An 11,271-nucleotide genomic window follows, 5' to 3' on the forward strand; every position below is an offset into this window, starting at 1 on the left:
AACATCAATCACAGCTTTTGCTGTGGCTAGGAAGGGTCTGCTAAGGATGATGGATTCATCCTCATCCTTCCCAGTGTCTAGGATTATGAAATCAGTAGGGATGTAAAGGCCTTCAACATTCCCTAGCACGTCCTCTACTAGTCCATAAGCCTGTTTCATTGATTTGTCTGCCATCTCTAGTGAGATTCTTGCAGCTTGTACCTTAAAGATTTCCAGTTTCTCCATTACAGAGAGGGGCATGAGGTTTATCCCTAACCCCAGGTCACACAGAGCCTTATCAAAGGTCATGGTGCCTATGGTACAAGGTATGAAGAATTTTCCAGGATCCGGTTTCTTCTGAGGTAATGTCTGTCTCATTAATACATTCAGTTCATTGGTGAACAAGGGGGGTTCATCCTCCTAAGTCTCAGTACCAAATAACCTGGCATTCAGCTTTATGATTGCTCCTAGATATTTAGCAACTTGCTCTTCAGTGATGTCTTCATCCTCTTCAGAGGAAGAATATTGATCAGAGCTCATGAATGGCAGAAGGAAGTTCAATGAAATCTCTATTGTCTCTGTATGAGCCTCAGATTCCTTTGGTTCCTCAAAGGGAAACTCCTTTCTGTCCAGAGGACATCCCATGAGGATTTTCTCACTGGGACCCACATCCTCCTCACTCTCTCCAGGTTCGGCCATATTGGTCATGGTTATGGCCTTGTACTCTCTCTTGGAATTTTCTTCTGTATTGCTTGGGAGAGTACTGGGAGGAGTTTCAGTAATCTTCTTACTCAATTGACCCACCTGTGCATCCAAATTTCTAATGGAGGACCTTGTTTCATTCATGAAACTTACTATGGTCTTGGATAGATCAGAGACTATGGTTGCCAGGCTAGAATGGCTCTGTTCAGAATTCTTTGTCTGTTGCTGAGAAGATGATGGAAAAGGCTTGCTATTGCTAAACCTATTTCTTCCACTATTATTATTAAAGCCTTGTTGAGGCTTCTGTTAGTCCTTCCATGAGATATTTGGATGATTTCTCCATGAAGGATTATAGGTGTTTCCATAGGGTTCTCCCATGTGATTCACCTCTGCCATTGCAGGGTTCTCAGGATCATAAGCTTCTTCTTCAGAAGATGCTTCTTTAGTACTGTTGGATGCAGCTTGCAATCCATTCAGACTCTGATAAATCATATTGACTTGCTAAGTTAATATTTTGTTCTGAGCCAATATGGCATTTAGAGTATCAATTTCAAGAACTCCCTTCTTCTAAGGCGTCCCATAGTTCACAGGATTCCTCTCAGAGCTGTACATGAACTGGTTATTTACAACCATTTCAATGAGTTCCTGAGCTTCTGCAGGGGTTTTCAGATGAAGAGATCCTCCTGTAGAATGGTCCAATGACGTTTTTGACAACTCAGACAGACCATCATAGAATATACAAATGATGTTCCATTCTGGAAGCATGTTAGTAGGACACCTTTTGATCAATTGCTTATATCTTTCCCAAGCTTCATAGAGAGACTCACCTTCCTTCTGTCTGAAGGTTTGGATTTTCACTCTAAGCTTGCTCATCTTTTGAGGTGGAAATAATTTGGCTAGGAAAGCACTGACCAGATTTTCCCAAGAGTTCAGGCTTTCCTTAGGTTGTGAATCCAACCATGTTGTAGCTCTGTCTCTTACAGCAAAAGGGAAAAGCATAAGCCTGTAGACCTCGGGATCAACTCCATTGGTCTTGACAGTGTCACAGATTTGCAAGAATTCAGCTAAGAACTGATGAGGATCTTTCAATGGAAGTCCATGAAACTTGCAATTCTATTGCATTAGAGAAACTAATTGAGGCTTAAGCTCAAAATTGTTTGCTCCAATGGCAGGAATTGAGATGCTTCTTCCATAGAAGTTAGAAGAGGGTGCAATAAAGTCACCAAGCATCTTCCTTGCATCTCCACCATTGTTATTCGGCCATGTCTCCTTCTTTTTCAAAAAGTTTTGTTAGGTCCTCTCCAGAGGGTTGTACTTTAGCTTCTCTTAGTTTCCTCTTAAGAGTCCTTTCAGGTTCAGGATCAGCTTCAATAAGAATGTCTTTATCCCTGTTCCTGCTCATATGAAAAAGAAGAGAACAGAAAAGAAGAGAAATCCTCTATGTCACAGTATAGAGATTCCTTTGTATGAGTAGAAGAAGAGAAGAATAGAAGAAGGAGAAGAGAAAAATTCAAACACAAAGAAGCAGAGGGGGTTCGAATTTTGAGTGGAAGAGGAGTGTTAGTAGATAAATAAATAAATAGAAAGAGATGAGAGAGAGAGAAGAATTCGAAATTTAAATTAAAATAAATGGAAAAATATTTTTATTTTTATTTTAATTATTAGTTAGAATTCGAAAATTAAAAAGAGAAACACAATAAAATTTGAAAAGATAAGAAATAGTAATTAATTTATTTAGTTTTCAAATTTTAGAGAAAAGATACGATTGAAATAGAAGACTTTTAAAATCAAACCAAAAAGTCAAGTAGTTAATTGAAAAAGATTTGAAAATCAAATTTGAAAAGATAAGAAGTTAGAAAAGATTTTGAAATTAAGTTTTGAAAAAGATATGATTGAAATTTATTTTGAAAAAGATTTGAAAAAGAAATTTAAAAAGATTTGATTTTTGAAATTAAAGTTAATTACTTGACTAACAAGAAACAAAAGATATGATTTTAAAATTAAAGATTGAACATTTCTTAATAGGCAAGTAATAACTTAAAATTTTGAATCAATCACATTAATTGTTAGTAAAGATTTTGGAGAATATGAAATAAAGATAAGAAAAAGATTTTGAAAACCAATTTTTAAAATTTTTGAAAAAAATTGAAAGAAAAATGAAAAAGATTTAATTTTTGAAAAGGTTTTGAAAAGATAGGATTTTTAAATTGAAAATTTGACTTGAATCATAAGAAACAACTAGATTTTTAAAACTTTTGACTAAATCAATCCAAATTTTTGAAATTTATGAGAAGAATAAGGGAAAGATATTTTTTTATTTTTGAATTTTTAATGAGGAGAGAGAAAAACATCAAAATGACTCAAAACATGAAAATTCAAGATCAAAACACATGATGCATGCAAGAACACTTTGAATGTCAAGATGAACACCAAGAACATTTTGAATGTCAAGATGAACACTAAGAACTTATTTTTAAAAATTTTTAAGAAAAGAAAAACATGCAAGACACCAAACTTAGAAATTTTCAAACTATAAACACTAACAAATTGAAAATGCATATGAAAAACAAGAAAAGACAAAAAACACAAAAATGCAAAGATCAAATATGGGAAATCATCAAGAACAACTTGAAGATCATGAAGAACAAAACTCAATGCATATATTTTTCGAAAAATTTTTGGAAACTAAAAAGATGTAATTGACACCAAACTTAAAAATTGACACTAGACTCAAACAAGAAACATCAAATTATTTTTGGTTTTTATGATTTTATTAAATTTTTTTTTGGATATTTTTCAAAAATTAATTTGAAAAATAAAAATAAGGATTTCAAAATTTTTAATAAGAATTCCAAGAATCATGCAATGTTAGTCTAAAGCTTCGGTCCAGGAATTAGACATGGCTTTCTAGCCAGCCAAGCTTTCAGTGAAAGCTCCGGTCCAAAACACTAGACATGGCCAATGGCCAACCAAGCTTCAGCAGAACATTACATACAACAGCTAATTTGCTGAGAAAGACAAAGAAGCTCTTCTAAGGATCGTTGAAACCTCGGTCCAAAAGATTAGACATGGCTTAACAGCCAGCCAGGATTCAACATATCTCATGAAACTCTAGAATTCATTCTTAAAAATTCTGAAGAACAAAATAATTTTTTTTTAAATTTTTTGAAAATAAAATTAACAAAAACAAAAAGCTTAAAATTAAAATAAAATTACCTAATCTGAGCAGCAAGATGAACCGTCAGTTGTCCAAACTCGAACAATTCCCGACAACGGCGCCAAAAACTTGGTGCACGAAATTGTGATCTCTGCAACGGCACTGAAAACTTGGTACGCACAATCATAATCTCAATTCTTCTTCACAACTTCGCACAACTAACCAGCAAGTGCACTGGGTCGTCCAAGTAATAAACCTTACGTGAGTAAGGGTCGATCCCACGGAGATTGTCGGCTTGAAGCAAGCTATGGTCATCTTGTAAATCTCAGTCAGAAAGATTCAAATGGTTATGAGGTTTTGATAATTAAAATATAAATAAAATATAAGATAAGATAGAAATACTTATGTAATTCATTGGTGAGAATTTCAGATAAGCGTATGGAGATGCTTTGCTCCTTCTGAATCTCTGCTTTCCTACTGCCTTCATTCAATCATTCATACTCCTTTCCATGGCAAGCTGTATGTTGGGGGATCACCGTTGTCAATGGCTACCGTCCGTCCTCTCAGTGAAAATGGTCCAAGTGCGCTGTCACCGCACGGCTAATCATCTGTCGATTCTCGATCATGTTGGAATAGGATCCATTGATCCTTTTGCGTCTGTCACTACGCCCAACACTCACGAGTTTGAAGCTCGTCACAGTCATCCCTTCCCAGATCCTACTCGGAATACCACAGACAATGTTTAGACTTTTCGGATCTCAGGAATGCTGCCAATTGATTCTAGCTTATACCACGAAGACTCCGATCTTTCGGAATGGAGGCTAAGAGATACATGCTCAAGCTATTTCAGATAGAACGGAAGTGGTTGTCAGGCACGCGTTCATAGGTGAGAATGATGATGAGTGTCACGGATCATCACATTCATCAGGTTGAAGTGCGAGTGAATATCTTGGAATAAGAATAAGCTTGAATTGAATAGAAAAATAATAGTACTTCGCATTAATCCATGAGGAACAGCAGAGCTCCACACCTTAATCTATGGGGTGTACAAACTCCTCCATTGAAAATACATAAGTGATAATGGTCCAGGCATGGCCGTGAGACCAGCCCCCTAAACGTGATTGAAAGAACTTGAAGATTGATGGTTTAGAAGTTATTGTAAACTCTCGTTGCAAGTATAGTTACTAAACCAAGCAATCAGCCTTTCCTACAAATGTTTTGGTTGTCACAAGTAACAAACCCCTAAATAAATTGATAACCGAAGTATTTAAATCTCAGGTCTTCTTCTCAAGGAACTGCAGGGAAGTATGTTCTTATTATTGGTTATGAAAATTGTAAATCGGGGTTTTGAAGATGAGGAACAAGTAATTTAAATTACAATTAAAATAAGTAAATGACTGTAAAATAAATAAATAACTGTAAAATAAAATTTTGGCAAGGTATGAGAAATTAGAAGTCCTATCCTAGTTATCCTTATCAATGATGATGAAGATTGAATCTTAATCCCACTCAGTTAGTCTTTACTTAGAGTGAAGAAAAGTCAAGTGACTAATTAGTTAGATCCTCAAATCCTAGTTAATCCCTAAGAAAAGATTGGGATTATTGAAGTTCAATTCAATTAGCAAAGATAACAATTATCAATCATGTTTGAGTTTGATAACTCCTGAGTTACTGATTTCTTAACCAAGACCAAAAAGGGAAAAGTAAATCTACTAGAATAAAAATGCCTTCAGATTGGAAGCAACAGTAACATGAACAAAAGAAAGCAATAATAAACTGAAATACCTCAAATAACATTAATTCAAAAGAGTAATCTGTAACATAGAAGAATTCATAAATTAAATTGAAAAGATAAATAAAAAGGAATGTTGAACCTGATAAAAAGAGATAATCCTGAAAGCGAATAAAATCCTAAATCTAAATCCTAAAAGAGAGAGGAGAGAACCTCTCCCTCAAAATTATATCTAATTCATGAATAGTAACTAATTGGAGACTCTCCTCTGAATGGATGCATTCCTCCACTTCATAACCCCTAATCTGTGCCTTCTGGACTTGGATTTGGGCCAAAAAGGGCTTTAGAAATCGCTGGGGGCATTTTCTGTAATTTCTGGTGCGTGGCCTCTGTCACGCGTCCGCGTGCGTCATGCGGTCACGTCATTTGGAGTTTTCCTTGCCACGCGGTCGATTCAATCATGTGTCTGCGTCATATGCTTTTCGCTTAAGGCGCGCGATCGCGTCAAGCATGCGGTCGCGTCACTGCCATTTCGCGCTGGCACGCGGCCGCGTCGTCCATGTGATCGCATCGCTGCCAGTTTCTTTAAAAACTCCGTTTTGTTCTTTCCTTTCATTTTTGTATGTTTTCTTTCCATCCTTTTAGTCATTCCTGCCTTAGAAGATCTGAAACTACTCAAGACACGGATCACGGCATCGAATGGAAGTAAAGGGTAATTAAAATAATTACTTTTAAAGCATAGGAAACATGTTTTTCACATACATCACATAATAAGGAAGGGAAAGTAAAACCATACAATTTATATGAATAAGTGAGTGAAAGATTGAATAAATCACTTAAATTAGGCACAAAATATATCATAAAATATGGGTTTATCAACCTCCCCACACTTAAACCATAGCATGTCCTCATGCTAAATCCAAGATAAAGAGTAAGGTAAGGTTAAAGTGGTGGAATCTCATGCAATGCAATCTATTCTAAATGCAACTACCTAAATGCATCATGCAATTCTAATTTTTATTCACTTGTATATAAAACTTACATGTAGTCAAATTAATTCACATTCTCAAGGAATCATATATGCATAACCAAACCTTAGATAATGATAAAGCACTTTTACAATTGAGATGGGAAAGAAAAATATTTTACAAACTTGCAAGACAATTAATAATTTAAGCAGAGATATATGTTAATGAGCTATTGAACCCTCACTGAATTTTGTATTTTCTCTCTAGTCACTCAGTGTTTATTGGGTTAATCACTCTATTCTTCTTTTTATTCTTACTTTCTATAACTTTGTTCTTCATCTAACCAATCAACAATTATAGAATATAGGCATACAAAAGTCATGAGGTCTTTAATTAAGGTTGTAATGGGGCCAAGGTAATGGTAAGGGTATATGTATAAGGCTAAGTGAGCTAATTAAGCGAATCCTTGATTAGTCTAAGATCTCACCTAACATACATATTTTGTAAAGCAAAGCTTCTTTATCTATTTTACCCATATTTTCCCACTTTTGATGTTACATGCTCATATTTCAAATTTTTTTTTTTATTTTTATCCCATGTGCATTGCTTTATTTTGTATTTGGGAAATTCTTTTGTATTCCCCTTTATTCAATATATATATATATATATTAATACACATGGTAATTCAATTATTTTGATTTCACATGAGCATGCTTCCCAAAAATTTTTATTTTGAATTATTTTATTCTTTTCAACTTTCTACCCTTTGTTTTTATTATCCATGTTCCCAATAGGTTTCCCACACTTAAACAATTACATAATTTCTATCTTAAGCTAACCAAAGATTCAACTTGGGATTTTTATTTTGTTTTTATGCTTAAGGCTAGTAATGTGGTTTGTAGAATAAGAGGGGATTTAAAGGCTCAAGGGGACTAACAAGGGTGATGTAAAAGGTAGGCCAATTTCAGATAAGTGAGCAAAAATCAAACAATGGCCTCAATCACTCTCTTGGTATGTATTTCTATTCTATAATCGGACATATAGATTAAAACAAAGTAAAGAACACCAGAATAAATAAGAAGGGCGGAACACACAGGAATAAAATTATGGTTTGAATGTAACCATATAATTAAGCTCAAAACTCACAGGCTGTGTATTCTCTAACTAAAAATCATATATCAGTTATATATGTCATGCAAGTAAAAATTAAGAGTTCCCATTATTCTCAATGTAATTCTTAAGGTGGCTCTAAAGTTTTAGTGTTTCTCCTTGATAAAATGTTGTTAACTAACTAACATGGAATGCTATATATACAAGGTGTGTGGATTGTTTCTATTATGTTCAAGTCTCTAGTTTACTTCCTTTTATATTTTCAATTTAAACTAAGCTATCTTATGCTAAAAAGGGTAAACTATACTAATTAATCCACATTTTCTATAACTAATAAGTTAGAATTGTAACTAAACTAAATAGCTAAAATATGAACTAAGGTGCAAAATGCAGAAATAGAGTAAAAATACATAAAAATAGCAATGTATAAGTGCTGAGAAAATAAAAATAAAAATAAAAGAGAAAAATACAGAAAAATAGCAAAATAAAATGAAAGAGTCTGTAGTGGTTCACCAAAAAAATGCCAGAGATGGCGACCTCCCCACACTTAAAATGAAGCATCGTCCCTGATGCTCACTCAAACAGGGTGTGAAGGGGTGTCATCACTGGAAGGGTGGGTAGCTAGAGTCTCTGTGGTGGTGGTCTGAGGATCTGCCTGCTGCAGCGGAGGTGCTGACTGAATAGGGACCTCTGGGTCCGTAGCCTGAATCTGAGGCGGGGTCTCTCTCTGTGATGCAGCCTGATCTGTGCCTACCTGTGCAGCCTCGCTCTGTGGATGGGTCTCTGCCTCGTGATCATCCGCCTCCTCCTCAGATGGCTCTGATGGTGTGTCAGGCTCGGAGGGGATATCGCCAGATCGTATCATCAGCTTCACGTGCTCATAGTGTCGCTTGCTGTGACGCTCAGCTCTCTCATATCGGCACCGGTTGCGGCACTCCATCTGGTCTAGCTGTCGAAACAGGCGGTGCACTAGGTGATAAACCGGCTCTGAGGCAGGTGGAGGTGCAGTGGTGGTAGCAGGGGTAGCTGTAGAGGAAGAGGGGCCGGCAGATGGTGTGGCTGTCTCATCAGTAGGAGTGAGGAATAGAGGTCTGTAGCCCAAAACCAGAAAGTTCCTGCTGTGAGGGATAATCTTCTTGCATTCAGCAGCAGGTGGCTTCTCAATAGCATCCTCCCAAGGCACGTCAGCTCGACGGCCAAGCTGTGTAATCAGATATGGAAAGGGGAGAGTGCCTCGGACGTGGACCCTGGCCATGTAGTACCGGATAAAGCGTGGCAGGTACAGGTCCTTACCCTCCATTACACAGCATAGGAGGGTTATCATAGCGGCAGGTAGCTCCGTCTCGTGAGTACTCGGCATAATAAAGTTGCTCAGGATCTGATGCCAGAGCCGAGCCTCATCGTTCAAGTATGCCCGCTTGATTCCCTTAGGCATGGTGGTGTTCTGACCCATGACCCATGGAACAGTCGGGTCAAGGGCTATCCTTGCCTTGACGACATCCCAATTAAACTTCATGAAGCACATATCCTCTTCAGCTTTTTGATAACCATCCAGCTGATCGGATTTAGGCAGAAGCTTCAGAACATCCTCTATGGCCTCTTCAGTGACCAGTATCTGCTTCCCTCTTAAGTTCACTGTATCTAGGAAAGTTTTGAAGTGATTGAAGTAGAATTTCCTTACCCAAGATGCATTAACCTCAGTCAGGTTTCTCTCCAGGAAGAACCAGCCTCTTTGTTTGATTTGATCAGAGGTGTATTGCTGGAGTTCTTCTGGGATCTTTAGAGTCCTGTCCAGGTACAGGTTCCTGGAGTTTGCAAACACCGAATACTTCAGCTCGCAGTAGTGGTTTGCAAACTTAATGGGATCAGTAGCAGGGAGTAGCTGGTCAGCCTTCTCCTATGGGTTAAAGTGTTTCTCCCGCCAAGAGTTATCATGCATGAGGTCCAGGATGGACATGGAGGATTCACCTCTTTTCCGTTTGCCAGTTGTTGCCTTTCCTTTTCCTTTTCTTTGGGTGTCAGACATCCTGAAAAATAGAAAACCAGGATATGATAAAAACAGGAAAAACAAGTATGCAAATCACAAAATAAGCATATAGTGGCAAAGGAGCAGTGGAGTAATGAAAATGAGTTAAGTAAATGTGCATTTAGGATCGTATAGGAGTTAAAAGTCCGAGAATAAAAAATTCACAATCCAAAATGTAAAAGGATTCAGGTTAAGTAGGAAAAATTATCATCATGCCTTGGTTAGAAGGTTAAGGAGAATAGTGAAAAATCAGAAGAGATGTTTTGAAAGGTAAGTGGGTTAGGAATGAAAAAAAGGTTAGGAAGTTAAAATTAGTGAATTAGTAAAAAGTGGATTAGAGTAAGTGGCATGATGAGCATTTTCTAAATAATGAGAAATCACAAATTAAAGCAACAGATAACTCAAATTCAAACATGGAAGTTAAGGATGAATCAAATGAAAATAGCAAAAAGTAGAATTGAATCATCCAAGATGCAATTTATAAACCAGGAAATGAAAAAGAATAAGGAAGCTTGCCCTGTCATTCATGAATTGGTTTGGTAAAAGCTGAGTAAAGCAGAGTGCAAGTTGCCAAAACCAAAACAGGAATGAAAATTAAAATAATTTACAGAAATTTGGGCAGCATCCCGGCTAAAATTGGATGTTCTCGGAAAATAAATAGCAATCAGAATAGCTCATATGAATTAAAATATAGCTGCAATTACATAAAGGGAATATGAACATGGAAAAGCAGTGTAAAAAGCAACATGAAATAAGAAATTACAGCATATGAACAATACTAACATCACATCAATAGCAGAATTGCAAGAATTAGAAAACAAGAAACATGAACAGCACAATTAAACAGGCCTAAATCCACTAACCACATCCTAAGCTACCTAACAACCTAGAATCCACTACAACATGCATATCTAACTAGCCTAATTATGAACATAAACAAAAAAGTAAGAAATTAACGATGAATGGAAAGAAGGGTGGCGTTTAGCGGAACCTGGAAGGCGTAGGAAAGAAAGTGGGGCAGAGAGGTGGCCGAGGGATGGTGGTGGTGGCGGCTGATGTGGCGGTGGAGGGTGGTACGGTGGCGGTGAGGGCTGTGCGGAGGTAGGGGAGGGTTTTGGGGGGTTAATGTGGATAGGGGGAAGTAAGGGAAGGGGGCGTTGGTGGCAGTTGGGGGGGCGCGGCGGTGACGGCGGCGCGGTGAGGTGGTGGTCGCGGAGGTGGGGTAGCGGGGGTGGACGGAGAAGAGGAAAGAAGAAGAAGAAAGAGGGGGAAGGAGGAAGGGGGGTGGCGTGGCGGTGGGTTCTGGGTGGTTGACGGGGGGCGGTGGTCGGTGGTTGTGGCTGGGAGTTGGTAGTGGTGGAAGGTTGCAGAGAGGAGAGGAAGGAGAAGGGGCTGGGGGGGCGCGAATGGGTAGGGTTCGCGTGACAGGGGGTTAGTAAATTTAAATCCATGCGATCGCGTGGGGCACGCGGTCGCGTGGCGGGGGTGAAATGGGGTCAATGCGATCGCGTGAGTGATGCGATCGCATGGAATGAGTAAATTATGAATGACGCGGTCGCGTGAGGCATGCGACCGCGTTGCTGCAAATTGTGCTAAA

General features: G+C 37.9%; 1 non-coding gene across 1 annotated transcript; it reads left to right on the forward strand.

Annotated features, from left to right (window-relative positions):
• The first annotated feature begins 1,440 nt into the window (after nucleotides 1–1,440).
• LOC148579922 (small nucleolar RNA R71) lies at nucleotides 1,441–1,548 on the forward strand. Its single transcript, XR_015899243.1, has one exon. It is a non-coding gene; the product is annotated as a small nucleolar RNA R71 (small nucleolar RNA).
• The last annotated feature ends 9,723 nt before the right edge of the window (nucleotides 1,549–11,271 follow it).

Source organism: Arachis ipaensis, chromosome B10, assembly GCF_059453495.1.
Source record: "Arachis ipaensis isolate K30076 ecotype BB chromosome B10, ASM5945349v1, whole genome shotgun sequence".
NCBI classification, from domain to species: Eukaryota; Viridiplantae; Streptophyta; class Magnoliopsida; order Fabales; family Fabaceae; genus Arachis; species Arachis ipaensis.